The sequence below is a fragment of the Orcinus orca genome, chromosome 18, assembly GCF_937001465.1.
Source record: "Orcinus orca chromosome 18, mOrcOrc1.1, whole genome shotgun sequence".
In the NCBI taxonomy this organism is placed as follows: domain Eukaryota; kingdom Metazoa; phylum Chordata; class Mammalia; order Artiodactyla; family Delphinidae; genus Orcinus; species Orcinus orca.
In genome coordinates this window covers 28,652,737-28,666,994 of record NC_064576.1, presented here as the reverse complement: position 1 = coordinate 28,666,994, position 14,258 = coordinate 28,652,737, and the positions used below count along the sequence as shown (strand labels likewise).

Here is a 14,258-nt window from a genome sequence, read left to right as displayed (position 1 = left end):
GGACAATGAGAAATGTAAGCTAGATAATAGTTTCAATTAGATGGACACATTGTTGATAAGACAGGTCTATTCAAAGATTGTTGATGAATGGAACAATGGCAAACTGAAGAGAAAAGCTAGAAATAAGATTTTGTTTTAGCCCTTTTCTACTGAACTTCTAATTTATCAACAACTAAGTTAGTCAAAACTAAATGAATCGGGCTTCCCTGGTGGCGCAGTGGTTGAGAGTCCGCCTGCCGATGCAGGGGACGCGGGTTCGTGCCCCGGTCCGGGAAGATCCCACATGCCGCGGAGCGGCTGGGCCCATGGGCCATGGCCGCTGAGCCTGTGCGTCCGGAGCCTGTGTTCTGCAATGGGAGAGGCCACAACAGTGAGAGGCCCGCATACCTCAAAACACAAACAAACAAACAAAAACTAAATGAATCAAAATAAAAAATTAAGTGCATATGTGGGAATCATGCTAAAAAATATTTATAGATGACATGGATCTTGGTGGGCTAACCAATCCAACAAATAGGGAACTGACATTCAAAATCATTCACATGGGTTTCAGTAACAAAGAGAAACAAACAAGAGAGGATATAATAAGGATAAATGTAAAGTTATGCAGCTGCTTAAGATATAGCTTAGCAGAACTTCATGTGAAAAATTATCTGGGAATCTGCATCAGCTGCAAGTTCAAGAAGCCAATAAGATGGCATGGCTGTAACACACACATGCACACACACCCAAATACAATAGCTTTTAAAAGTTGGAAAGGACCTTAGAAATTATTCAAGTCAAATCTCCCATGTTTCAGAGAAAAGCTGAGCATGCAATAATAAAAACACAAGTGATAGTAAAGCTACATCTGGTATTTATGTATGTTTTATTGTAGACATCGTACTCTTTAAAGTTACTTTATTGTGTTCTTGATTGCATCATCACTAATGATTAGTGATGTTGAGCACCTTTTCATATATTTCGTGTCCATCTGGATGTCTTTGTAGAAATATCTATTCAATTCCTTTGCCCATTTTTTAGTTGGGTTACTTGTTTTTTTGCTCTTGAGGTAAAGGAGTTCCTCATATATTTTGGATATTAACCTCTTATCAGGTATATGGTTTGCAAATATGCTCTCCATTTCTGTTGGTAGCCTTTTCTTTTTGTTGACTTTTTCCTTTGCTCTGCAGTAGTTTTTTACTTTGATATAGTCCCATTTGTCTATTTTTGCTTTTATTGCCTAAATAAATTGCCTAAATCTATTCATCGACAGATAAATAGATTAAGAAAAGGTGGTATATATACATACAATGGAATATTATTCGGCCTTAAAAAAAGAAGGAAATCATGCCATTTGGGGGACAACATGGATGAGTCTGGAGGACACTAGGCTAAGCGAAATAAGCCAGACACAGAAGGACAAATACTACATAGTATCACTTATATGAGGAATCTAAAATAGTCAAACTCATAGAAGCAGAGAGCAGAATGTGGTTGCCAGGGGCTGGGAGAAGAGAGGAACAGGGAGGTACTAGTAAAATGACACAATATTTCAGTTGATAGAATGATGAAATGATGAATATGTCCTAGAGAACTACAGCACATCATAATGCCTATAGTTCACAACACTGTACTGTATACTTAAAATTTTGCTACAACAGTAGGTCTTATGTTAAGTGTTCTTATCGCAAATGATAATAACAATAAGTAAAGAAAAAGAGTTACTTTAATAGCCATGAATGTATTTTCATAGAGTGTAAGCAAGGTTGTGAGGAACCTAAAAACCATATAACAAATATAAAATGTCAAGAGTTTTTTTTGTGGTTTTTTTTAGCCTAGAATATAGTAGAATAGCATAGAAGGAGTACTATTAGAGGCAGCATGGCAGCTGTATTCTTTACAAAATGAAAGGGCGAAACTAGAGCCTACAGATAGAAGTTCTTAAAAGGAAAAGTTCAGGTTTAGCTTAAGGAAAGCTTTTTGAACAACTAGTGCCACCCATTGATGGGAAAGGCCACTTCAACAAGAGCTGGTTTCCTATTCCTACCGTAGATCTAAGCTATAGACCCACCAAAGACAGGCAACAGAGAAGGGATTCATGATTTGAGTTAAGAAGCTGTACTAAGTGATCTCTATTCCTTTCTATTTCTAAGATTCTACAATTTCAGAGCACAACAGGTGCTGTTTCTTTCTAACTTTGTCTCCCATTTTCAGGGACCTATACTTTCTATTCAATTTTTCTTTACACTTAAAATTTTCTAAGAAATAAATTCTAGGGCTCACTTCGGCAGCACATATACTAAAAATTAGAATACAGAGAAGATTAGCGTGGCCCCTGAACAAAGATGACACGCAAATTTGTGAAGCATTCCATGTCTGAGGGGGATTAGCAGATACAGATTACTATATATAAAACAGATAAACAACAAGGTCCTGTTGTATAACACAGGGAACTATATTCAATATCCTGTAATGAACCATAATGGAAAAGAATATGAAAAAGAATATATGTGTGAGTGTGTGTGTGTGTGTGTATCTGAATCACTTTGCTGTCCACCAGAAACTAACACAACATTGTAAATCAACTACACTTCAATTTTAAAAAATGCATTCCCTTTACCCCAGCAATTTCACTTCCAGAAACCCAGCTTGAAGAAATATTGGCCCATGTGCAAAAGATATACATACAATGATAGTTGTTGTAGCTTGGTTTGTAATAGCAAAACCACAAGGGGTTGGGGAATTCATAAATGTACATCAATAGGAGAACGGCTAAATAAATTATGGAACAACAGAAAAAAAAGAAATAAAGTCTATTAATTTTTTTAAATGAATCGGTTAAAAGTTCATCAGCCCTCTGATTATTTACCCTTGGTCCATGCCCCAAAAGGGTCTACCACCCTGCATTCATAATTGTTTACAAATATCTCATCCATAGAGATACTAAAAATAGAAAGAAACAGCTTTCATTTATCTCAGGAACAGTTCCAATGAGTGACACTGTCATAATCTGGAATTTTAACTTAACCTTACCCAATTTAATATAAAACCAGGTGTCCTTAATATATATCCCAAGGACAGTGGGATAGTTTTTCCACGGTTAAGAATTTTATACATATTTGGATTATCTGATCCCTTTTCCTGAAACAGTCTTCATCACCCTTCTGACTCTTCTAGCCATCTAACTAGAAGTTACACTGACCCATCCTATGCCACCTAAGTATTCAGGGATGCTGTTTTGGGCAGTGGAAGTAGCTGTTGAGTGCCTATCACACATAAAGCACTGTGTTGAGTTCTGGGTCTACAGCTCTGTCTAAGGCAGGCAGAATTCCTATCCTCAGCAGCGAATTCAGACAGAGAACAAACTGATTTTACAATAAATAAACAACTCTATGTTTATTACATTCATAACGTGCACTCAATAAATATTGGTTGAATGAATGAATGAACTCAACTGATGAAGAAAATAACTTGGACTTAATTAAAATTTTCCTTTATACCACCTAGAGTTTACTAAGAAAAAAAGAAATCAAATAATGTATGCATATTCAACCTCCTTAAAACTGAACATCTTTTAAAAACATTGGAATAACCACTTACTTGATAAGTTTCAAATAAGCTGTATTTTTTATTTAATATTTTTCCTGAGTTAAACAGCAATTTTAACCAACCAAATGATTATCCCTGAATGCTTTGTCAGAGCACTTTAGGAAAGCTAAATATATACTAATATGTGTTAGGTATTTAAATATTCTGATCAAACCTTCAGATACTCAATCCGAGAAGTAATGAGTAACTCCTTTTTTTTTTTTTTTCTGCCCTACCAGCAGGTTAAGGCAATAACAATGCACCCTGTACAGCACCATCAAAAGGCATCTGTTTTCTTCCTCCAGCTACTCAGGTGAAGCTAAGAGTTGGATTTACCCAGGGAGAGAGTTGAAGGTGTAGTCAAGGGAGTGATTAAAATGATGGAATGAATCCAACCTGTGCAAGGAGGAAAATGAGGTCACGAGTAGGGCCTGCTAAAAATAGCACTAAAAGACATGGGATTACTCTTCAATATTCTTTTCTCCTCAAAGGAGGAGTTCAGGGAGCCACCAGAGCATATAATGGGGTTTCCAACCAAGAGGGGATAAAGGGAAGATGGTTCCCCACCTCTCGCCTTTGCAGTCTCTCATTATCTCTTTAGCCTCCTTTTTACACATCACGTGTCTGAAGCCCGCAGCTCGAGTCCGTGAGAGCAGAGCCTTTCCAGCTTCTCCTGGATTCATCAATATTTCCTTCACTTAAATTCTCTTTCGACCTTCAAATATAAACTTTGTTGGTGACTTGCACTCTTGCTTGTATGAAAGAGGTTGAATTGCTAGATTTGATCATTATGTTGTTTCTCTTTATTTGTCTGGCTGAAAACTTGATCCCATTACAGTCAATGGGAGTAGATCTCACCACTCCTGACCTTGGCACGTGCTGGTGGTGGCGGAGAGGAAGGCAGACAACACCTGGCAGCTCAGCTGTCCCAGAGGTGCCGTCCAACACTTTCACATCAATCTCTTTGGCCAAAACTTAGTCATGTGGCCTCATCCAGGGCAGTGACATAACAGGGGTGGGCAGGTGGGAGCACCTGAAGGACTGTCAGGCGATGGGACAGCAGGCCACCAGCAGGGCCAGCAACACATCTGTCCAGTCAGTGAAACATTTTCATCCACTTAGTCTCAAGATGTGTTAGAGTCACCAAAAGGCCCTTATATTCATATTTTGTTGTTATGCCCAAATAAAAGATGATCTCGTGAGCTGTCACTGTGCCACTTTTCTGTTTACAAATCTGACTCCTTCTCCTCCTTACCAGCCCCACTTCACCCTAATCTTTAAGCCTCCACAAAATAGAGGCCATTTTACTTCATTTTTGTACCTGAAATATATGAGCTCGCCCACTATAAGTTTGTTCAATGAATAAATAAATGAATGAGACAGTGAATGAACAACTAAACCGGATGGGTGAATCTGAGGGAAGAAGTGAATAAATATGTTCCAAGTATCTAATTTGCCGGGTTGGCTCGTTCTAATTTAGCTTCTAATTATTTCAGTGTATTTAGCAGTGTATTTAGCTTCTAATTATTTCCTGCCTCATACTTTTTTATCCATTGGGGAGAGAAATTTTTAAAATTTCAATAGTTAGAATTGGTGGATTTAAAATCAGATGCCTTGGTAAAATGTATGACCCTTTTCTCGAAAGGGCCTGGTAGACATAAATATGAGGGTGGTTTATGTCCTCTTTATCTTCAAAAATGTTCACTGTGCATTCACAGGCAGAGGGTGGGAGAGATGCTCCCAAGAAAGTTAAACAAAGAGTTATCTTCTAGCTCAAAATATTTAGCAGGACACTATAAACAGATGCTATACATTTCCCTCTTTCATGGATGTACAGTGTATCAATAATAATACCTTTGGTTGATTAACAATACATAATTCATAGCTCAGAATTTTCTATTTTTAATCATCTCACATGTAAAATTGTTTAGATACTACAATATATCACCTTTTCAGGGAGAAGTCATGGGTAAGTCAACTACCTTTTTAAACCCTGTAGCTTCCTTCCATTAAGAAGAATTAACAGCAACTAGAGATACTGATCGTCTTTAGTTTTCTGACACCTGGTGTGGGATGATACTACAGAAAGCAGAAATAAACTTCACTGTCTACGGTGCTGAGTGCTCAAATGGTTATGACGATAAGTAAGTATTCGAGGTAAAGCTGTATCTTGGGTTCAAACAGTAGCCAGGAGATAGAGAAGTTTGTTGCTTTTGCGTGCACAACATTCTTTGAGACTAGATTCATATGTGATGGAGGAAGAGTAGCACCTAGTGGTAAAAAGTATCAGCTGCACCCACCGGGGAGCTGACTGCAAGTCTTCCAGGAAGTATTTCAGCTACATTTTAAAAAAACACATTTCAGGCATCTTAAATGCTGGTATCTTTAATTCCCAAGATGGTGTTTGTCATGTATGTCAGTTACAGATTTGAGTCAACTTAATGTGTTTGAATATTTTCAAATAAACTGTATAGATGATCAATATATCCAAGAATTTAGAAAAAGACCCTAAACTTTTCACAGATACCCAAAGCATATATAGTAAAATGTACAGGTTAAAATAGTATATTTCTTAGATGATCTGAAAGTTTATTTAATTATTACTTATGTAAGTCTACTAACATATTTGAGCGAAAGAGTGCTGCTTTCTTAAGCAAGACGTTGTATTTCAGTGAGATTATTTCGAGAACTTGGAGGTACCTGTAAATAGCTACTCTGAAATTCTCTTTTCTTCCAGGGATGGATATTGTAAACATAATGCAGTATTTCACACACTTTGGACACACAATAAATTAATAATTGAACACTTAAAAACTTATATAGTGGAAACTAGTTTTAATTATATAGCTTATAGTTTGGTTGACGATGATAGTGGTAAGGAGAAATAATTGGAAAAATTATGAATAAGCATTTGTGCATACTTCAATTCCTAAATTAAATGGAAACTCAACTAAAATTTTATTCCCTTGGTGGGAGTGTAATCATATGAATGTGTCATCTGTCCTTGAGACCCTGACATAAAAACAAAGAATTGTGAAATTCAAATCACACCTATTTTTTTTAAGATGCTCACTCTGTATCTTTTCTTTTTTAAATTAATTAATTAATTTTTATTTTTGGCCGTGTTGGGTCTTCCTTGCTCCCGCGGGCTTTCTCTAGTTGCAGCGAAGGGGGGCTACTCTTTGCTGCAGTGTGTGGGCGTCTCATTGCGGTGGCTTCTCTTGTTGTGGAGCACGTGGGCTTCAGTAGTTGCAGCACACAGGCTCAGTAGTTGTGGCACATGGGCTTAGTTGCTCCGCAGCACATGGGATCTTGCTGGACCAGGGCTCGAACCCGTGTCCCCTGCACTGGCAGGCAGATTGTTAATCACTGCGCCACTTGGGAAGTCCCACCTATTTTGTTTTTATTCCCCAAACTCCTTTTTCTAGTAGCAGACATCACACAGGCGTGCACACACACACAGGCCAGGCCAATCATCATACCCCACCCCTTGGCCTTTGGGAGTTATTCCAAGATTGTCCAATCAAAGTGCAGCTTCCAGAAGTGATGTCTTGAACCACAGCAGGCAGAGAGGTCCACTCCTTCCCTTTTAATGGGCAGCTGTAAGAGGTGATGCTCCAGCCATAAGAAACTTAGCAAAGCAGAGAATGAAGTCAAATAGAGAGGAGATGAGAGGAGAAAGACCCCCTAGGACAGGAGTCTCTTGTGGTTGCTGATGTCCGTGGCTCCTCTTTCCTGTTCCTGCTTCTCTCCCCCAGTTTCCCTTCCCATAAATCTCTTTGAGACAAAATTTACTTTGAAATAAGTTTCTGCAACATAAAGATAACTGACTTATACTGCATTTTAAAAATAAGGCACAGGGCTTCCCTGGTGGCGCAGTGGTTGAGAGTCCGCCTGCCGATGCAGGGGACACGGGTTCGTGCCCCAGTCCGGGAAGATCCCACATGCTGCGGAGCGGCTGGGCCCATGAGCCATAGCCGCTGAGCCTGCGCGTCCGGAGCCTGTGCTCCGCAACGGGAGAGAACACAGCAGTGAGAGGCCCGCGTACCGCAAAAATAAATAAATAAATAAATAAAAATAAGGCATAACTATTGAAAAGAGTATAGAGGCTCCTATAAAAACTAAAAATAGAGGGGCTTTCCTGGTGGCGCAGTGCTTGGGAGTCCGCCTGCCGATGCAGGGGACGCGGCTTCATGCCCTGGTCCCGGAGGATCCCACATGCCGTGGAGCAGCTGGGCCCGTGAGCAATGGCCGCTGAGCCTGCGAGTCCGGAGCCTGTGCTCCACAACAGGAGAGGCCACGGCAGAAAGAGGCCCGCATACCACACACACACACACACAAAACTAAAAATAGAGCTACCATATGGTCCAGCAATCCTACTCCTGGGCATTTATCCAGAAAATACTAAAACTCTAATTCAAAACGATACATGCACCCCAGTGATCATTGTAGCACTATTTACAATAGCCAGAACATAGAAGCAAAATAAACAAAATCTCAAATAAACAACCTAACCTTATACCTAAAGCAATTAGAGAAAGAAGAAAGAAAAAAACCCCAAAGTTAGCTGAAGGAAAGAAAACATAAAGATCAGATCAGAAATAAATGAAAAAGAAATGAAGGAAATGATAGCAAGGATCAATAAAACTAAAAGCTGGTTCTTCGAGAAGATAAACAAAATTGATAAACCATTAGCAAGACTCATCAAGAAAAAGAGGGAGAGGACTCAAATCAATAAAATTAGAAATGAAAAAGGAGATGTTACAACGGACACCGCAGAAATACAAAGCATCATAAGAGACTACTACAAGCAACTCTATTCCAATAAAATGGACAACCTGGAAGAAATGGACACATTCTTAGAAAAGCACAACCTTCCGAGACTGAACCAGGAAGAAATAGAAAATATGAACAGACCAATCACAAGTAATGAAATTGCAACTGTGGTTAAAATCTTCCAACAAAGAAAAGTCCAGGGCCAGATGGCTTCAGAGGTGAATTCTATCAAACAGTTAGAGAAGAGCTAACACCCATCCTTCTCATACTCTTCAAAAAAATTGCAGAGGAAGGAACACTCCCAAATTCATTCTACAAGGCCACCCTCACCCTGATACTATAACCAGATAAAGATACTACAAAAAAAGAAAATTACAGATCAATATCACTGATGAATATAGATGCAAAAATCCTCAACAAAATACTAGCAAACAGAATCCAGCAGCACATTAAAAGGATCATACACCATGATCAAGTGGGGTTTATCCCAGGAATGCAAGGATTCTTCAATATACACAAATCAGTCAATGTGATTCACCATATTAACAAACTGAAGGATAAAAACCTTATGATAATCTCAACAGATGCAGAAAAAGCTTTCAACAAAACTGAACACCCATTTATGATAAAAAAATTTATGAATGTAGGCATAGAGGGAACTTACCTTAACATAAGAAAGGCCATATATGACAAACCCACAGCCAACATCACTCTCAATGGTGAAAAACTGAAACCATTTCCACTAAGATTAGGAACAAGACAAGGTTGCCCACTCTCACCATTATTATTCAACATAGTTTTGGAAGTTTTAGCCACAGCAGTCAGAGAAGAAAAAGAAATAAAAGGAATCCAAATCGGAAAAGATGAAGTAAAATTGTCACTATTTGCAGACGACATGATACTACACATAGAGAATCCTAAAGATGTTACCAGAAAACTGCTAGAACTAATCAATGAATTTGGTAAAGTACCAGGATAAAAAATTAATGCACAAAAAGCTCTTGCATTCCTATACACTAATGATGAAAAATCTGAAAGAGAAATTAAGGAAACACTCTCATTTACCATTGCAACAAAAAGAATAAAATACCTGGGAATAAATCTACCTAAGGAGACAAAAGACCTGTATGCAGAAAACTATAAGACACTGATGAAAGAAATTAAACATGATACAAACAGATGGAGAGATATGTACCATATGTACCATGTTCTTGGACTGGAAGAATCAACATTGTTAAAAGCACTGTACTACAGAAAGCAATCTACTGATTCAATGCAATCCCTATCAAATTACAATAGCATTTTTACAATAGCATTTTTCACAGAACCAGAACAAAAAATTTCACAATTTGTATGGAAACACAAAAGACCCTGAATAGCCAAAGCAATCTTGAGAAAGAAAATCAGAGCTGGAGGAATCAGGCTCCCTGACTTCAGACTATACTACAAAGCTACAGTAATCAAGACAGTATGGTATTGGCACAAAAACAGGAATATAGATCAATGGAACAGTATAGAAATCCCAGAGATAAACCCACGCACATATGGTCACCTTATCTTTGATAAAGGGGGCAAGAATATACAATGGAGAAAAGACAGCCTCTTCAATAAGTGGTGTGGGGAATACTGGACAGCTATATGTAAAAGAATGAAATTAAAACACTCCTGAACACCATACACAAAAATTTACTCAAAATGGACTAAAGACCTAAATGTAAGGCCAGACAGTATCAAACTCTTAGAGGAAAACATAGGCAGAACACTCCATGACATAAATCACAGCAAGATCCTTTTTGACCCACCTCCTAGAGAAATGGAAATAAAAACAAAAATAAACAAATGGGACCTAATTAAACTTAAAAGCTTTTACACAGCAAAGGAAACCATAAACAAGACGAAAAGACACGCCTCAGAATGAGAGAAAAATATTTGCAAACAAAGCAACTGACAAAGGATTAATCTCCAAAATACACAAGCAGCGCATGCAGCTCAATATTAAAAAAACAAACAATGCAATCCAAAAGTGGGCAGAAGACCTAAATAGACATTTCTCCAGAGAAGGTATACAGATTGCCAACAAACACATGAAAGGATGCTCAACATCACTAATCATTAGAGAAATGCAAATCAAAACTACAATGAGTTATCACCTCACACCGCTCAGAATGGCCATCATCAGAAAATCTACAAACAATAAATGCTGGAGAGGGTGTGGAGAAAAGGGAAGCCTCTGGCACTGTTGGTGGGAATGTAAATTGATACAGCCACTATGGAGAATAGTATGGAGGTTCCTTAAAAACTAAAAATAGAACTACCATATGACCCAGCAATCCCACTATTGGGCATATACCCTGAGAAAACCATAATTCAAAAAGAGTCATGTACCACAATGTTCATTGCAGCACTATTTACAATAGTCAGGACATGGAAGCAACCTAAGTGTCCATCAACAGATGAATGGATAAAGAAGATGTGGCACATATATACAATGGAATATTACTCAACCATGAAAAGAAACAAAATTGATTTATTTGTAGTGAGGTGGATGGACCTAGAGTCTGTCATACAGAGTGAAGTAAGTCAGAAAGAGAAAAACAAATACCGTATGCTAACACATATATATGGAATCTAAAAAAAAAAAAAAAAAAAAGGTTCTGAAGAACCTAGGGGCAGGACAGGAATAAAGACACAGACGTAGAGAATGGACTTGAGGACAAGGGGAGGGGGAAGGGTAAGCTGGGACAAAGTGAGAGTGGCATTGACATATATACACTACCAAACGTAAAATAGATAGCTAGTGGGAAGCAGCCACATACCACAGGGAGATCAGCTCGGTGCTCTGTGACCACCTAGAAGGGTGGGATACGGAGGGTGGGAGGGAGATGCAAGAGGGAGGGGATATGGGGATATATGTATATGTATAGCTGATTCACTCTGTTATACAGCAGAAACTAACACAACAATGTAAAGCAATTATACTCCAATAAAGATGTTAAAAAAAAAGAAGAGAACTGACTCATACTGCATTGTAAAAATAAGGCATAACTGTGGAGAACAGTATGGAGGTTCCTTTAAAAACAAAATATAGAGCTACCATATGATCCAGCAATCTCACTCCTGGGCATATATCCAGAAAGGACTAAAACTCTAATTCAAAAAGATACATGCACTCCAATGTTCATTGTAGCACTATTTACAATAGCCAGGACATGGAAGCAACGTAAATGTTCATCAACAGAGGAATGGATAAAGAAGATGTGGTAAATATATACAATGGAATATTACACAGCCATAAAAAAGAACAAAATTATGCCATTTGTAGCAACATGGATGGATCTAGAGATTATCACACTAAGTGAAGTAAGTCAGACAAAGACAGACAAATATCATATGATATCACTCATATGTGGAATCTAATTTTTAAAAATGATACAAATGATCTTATTAACAAAACAGAAACAGACTCACAGATTTCAGAAACAAAATTCTGGTTATCAAAGGGGAAACATGGGTGGGAAGGATAAATTAGGAGCTTAGGATTAACATACATACACTGCTATATATAAAATAGATAACCAACACAAGGACCTACTGTATAGCATAGGGAACTCTATTCAATATTCTATAATGATGTGTATGGGTAAAGAATCTGAAAAAGGATGAATATATGTATATGTATAACTGAATCACTTTGCTATACACCTGAAACTAACACAACATTGTAAACCAACTATACTCCAATAAAATTTTTAAATTAATTAATTAATTAATTGAAAAACAGTTGAATGGATAAAGAAGATATTATATATGTACATACACATATATACATACACATACATAGAGTGGAATATTACTCAGCTCCCATGTTTATATTACATTGTATGGCATATTGCTCAGCCATAAAAGAGAATGAAATATTGCCATTTGAAGCAACATGGATAGGCCTAGAGATTATCATACTAAGTGAAGTAAGTCAGACAGAGAAAGATAAATATCCTATGATATCACTTATATGTAGAATCTAAAAAAAACGATGCAAATGAACTTATTTACAAAACAGAAACAGAGTCACAGACATAGAAAATAAACTTACAGTTACCAAAGGGGAAAGGGCAGGAGGTGGAAAAATTTGGAGTTTGTGATTAACAGATACACACTACTATATATAAAATAAATAAACAACAAGGATTTACTGTATAGTGCAGGGAACTATAGTCACTATCTTGTAATAATCTATAACGGAAGAGAATCTGAAAAAGAATATATGTACATATTTGTATAACTGAATCACTCTGCTGTACAACTGAAACTAACACAATGTTGTAAATAAACATACTTCTTTTTTTAAAATAATAAATAAATAAACAACTAATAAATAACTAAATGAAAATAAGTCATAGCTCTGATCATGTTACTACCTTGGTCAGAGAATCTCCATGTTCTCCAGTGCTTGAAAAATAATCCCCAAGCCAATTTGGATTTGTGACTTGGCTCTAATCTACCTTTCTATCCTCACCTCACTCAATCTAGTGAAACTGAATTATTCTTTTTTTCTTCAAAATACCTACTACTCTACTTTATTCATTCTGTCCCATGAAAATGATTTTCTATGTCCAGCCACCCAGTTTCCACCTTCTAAAACTGTATTCATTTTTCAAGGTCAACCACAAATGATTGATCTTCCATAAGTCCTTCCTCATTGCTCAATGAATCAGTTAAATTTAGGTTAAGATGCCTAATGAAAATCTAAAATCACGATGGCTTAAAGAAGGAAGAAATTTAATTCTTGCTCATGTAAAAGAAGCCTGGAGGTAGGCATCCCTGGGCTGTTACAGTAACAACATGGACATCGATGTATTAGTGTTCTATGCTGCATAAGAAATTAGCCCAAACTTAAAAGCTTTAAACAACACACATTGATTATCTCACAATTTCCATGGGTCAGGAGTCTGGTTATGTCTTAGTTGGGGCTGTTCTCACAAGACTGAAATCAAGGTGTTGGCTTGGCTGCATTCCCTTCTGAAAACAAGGGAAAAATCCCTTAGGTTTTTGGCAGAATTTATTGCCTTGTAGCTGTAAAATTCCTGGAGCATTACTTCTTCAAGGCCAGCAACGAAGGAAAAGTCTCTCTGCTGGTTGTGGTCTCTGAATGCAGGGAAGGCATAGGCCTTCTTTTAAAGGGCTCACATGATTAGGTCAGGCCTACCTGGAATAATCTCCCTTTTGACAAATTAAAAGACAACTGATGAGGGACCTTAATTACATGTGCAAAATTCCTTCATCCTTGCCATACAATGTAATATAAACATGGGAGCAATATCCCATCTCCCTTGCCATATTCAACTGATTAGAAGAAGCAAGTCCTGGGTTTCATCCTAACTCAATGAAAGGGCATTACACTTTCACTGAGGGTGTGACTCATTGGTGGTCACCTTAGTGTGCGTCCACACAATCAAGGACCCAGGTCCTCTATTTTTCCTGGTCTACCCTATCACTAGCTTCCATCCTCAAATTCCCCTCATGGTTCAAAAAGCATGCTAGATCTCTAATCACCACATTCACCTAACGCACTTTAGAGAGGAGGAAAGAAATAGAACAAGAAGGAGTATTCCTTCCAGCAGTCAGCTTGACTCCGGCAGAGAACAGGCCAGTTGGGCAAAAGTAGAGGAGGTGGAGCCTGGTGGCTCTGCCTCAAAACTCCTGTTCCTTCCAGGATTTCTCAAAATGGTCTTCTGTGGCTCATAAGAGATTTGCCCTTCCAGACACCACCTAAAGCCTAAGTCAGTAAATGATTCTGGGACAGATGCTCCCAAGATTACAATTTGAGAAACTCTGACCTTTTAAACAAACTGAGCTTGAGATCGTTTTAATACTACAGAGTAAAACAATGCTTTAATGGTAGGATTTAGGTT

The 14,258-nt window shown here is 37.8% G+C and overlaps 1 protein-coding gene and 1 non-coding gene across 2 annotated transcripts in view; one reads left to right on the top strand and one right to left on the bottom strand.

The window, feature by feature from the left end:
- FBXL3 (F-box and leucine rich repeat protein 3) overlaps positions 1-14,258 on the bottom strand; it is a 631,956-nt gene that overhangs the window by 522,526 nt on the left and 95,172 nt on the right. The window lies entirely within an intron of this gene.
- Positions 2,258-2,362, top strand: LOC117195474 (U6 spliceosomal RNA). The gene has a single exon (XR_004475190.1). It is a non-coding gene; the product is annotated as a U6 spliceosomal RNA (small nuclear RNA).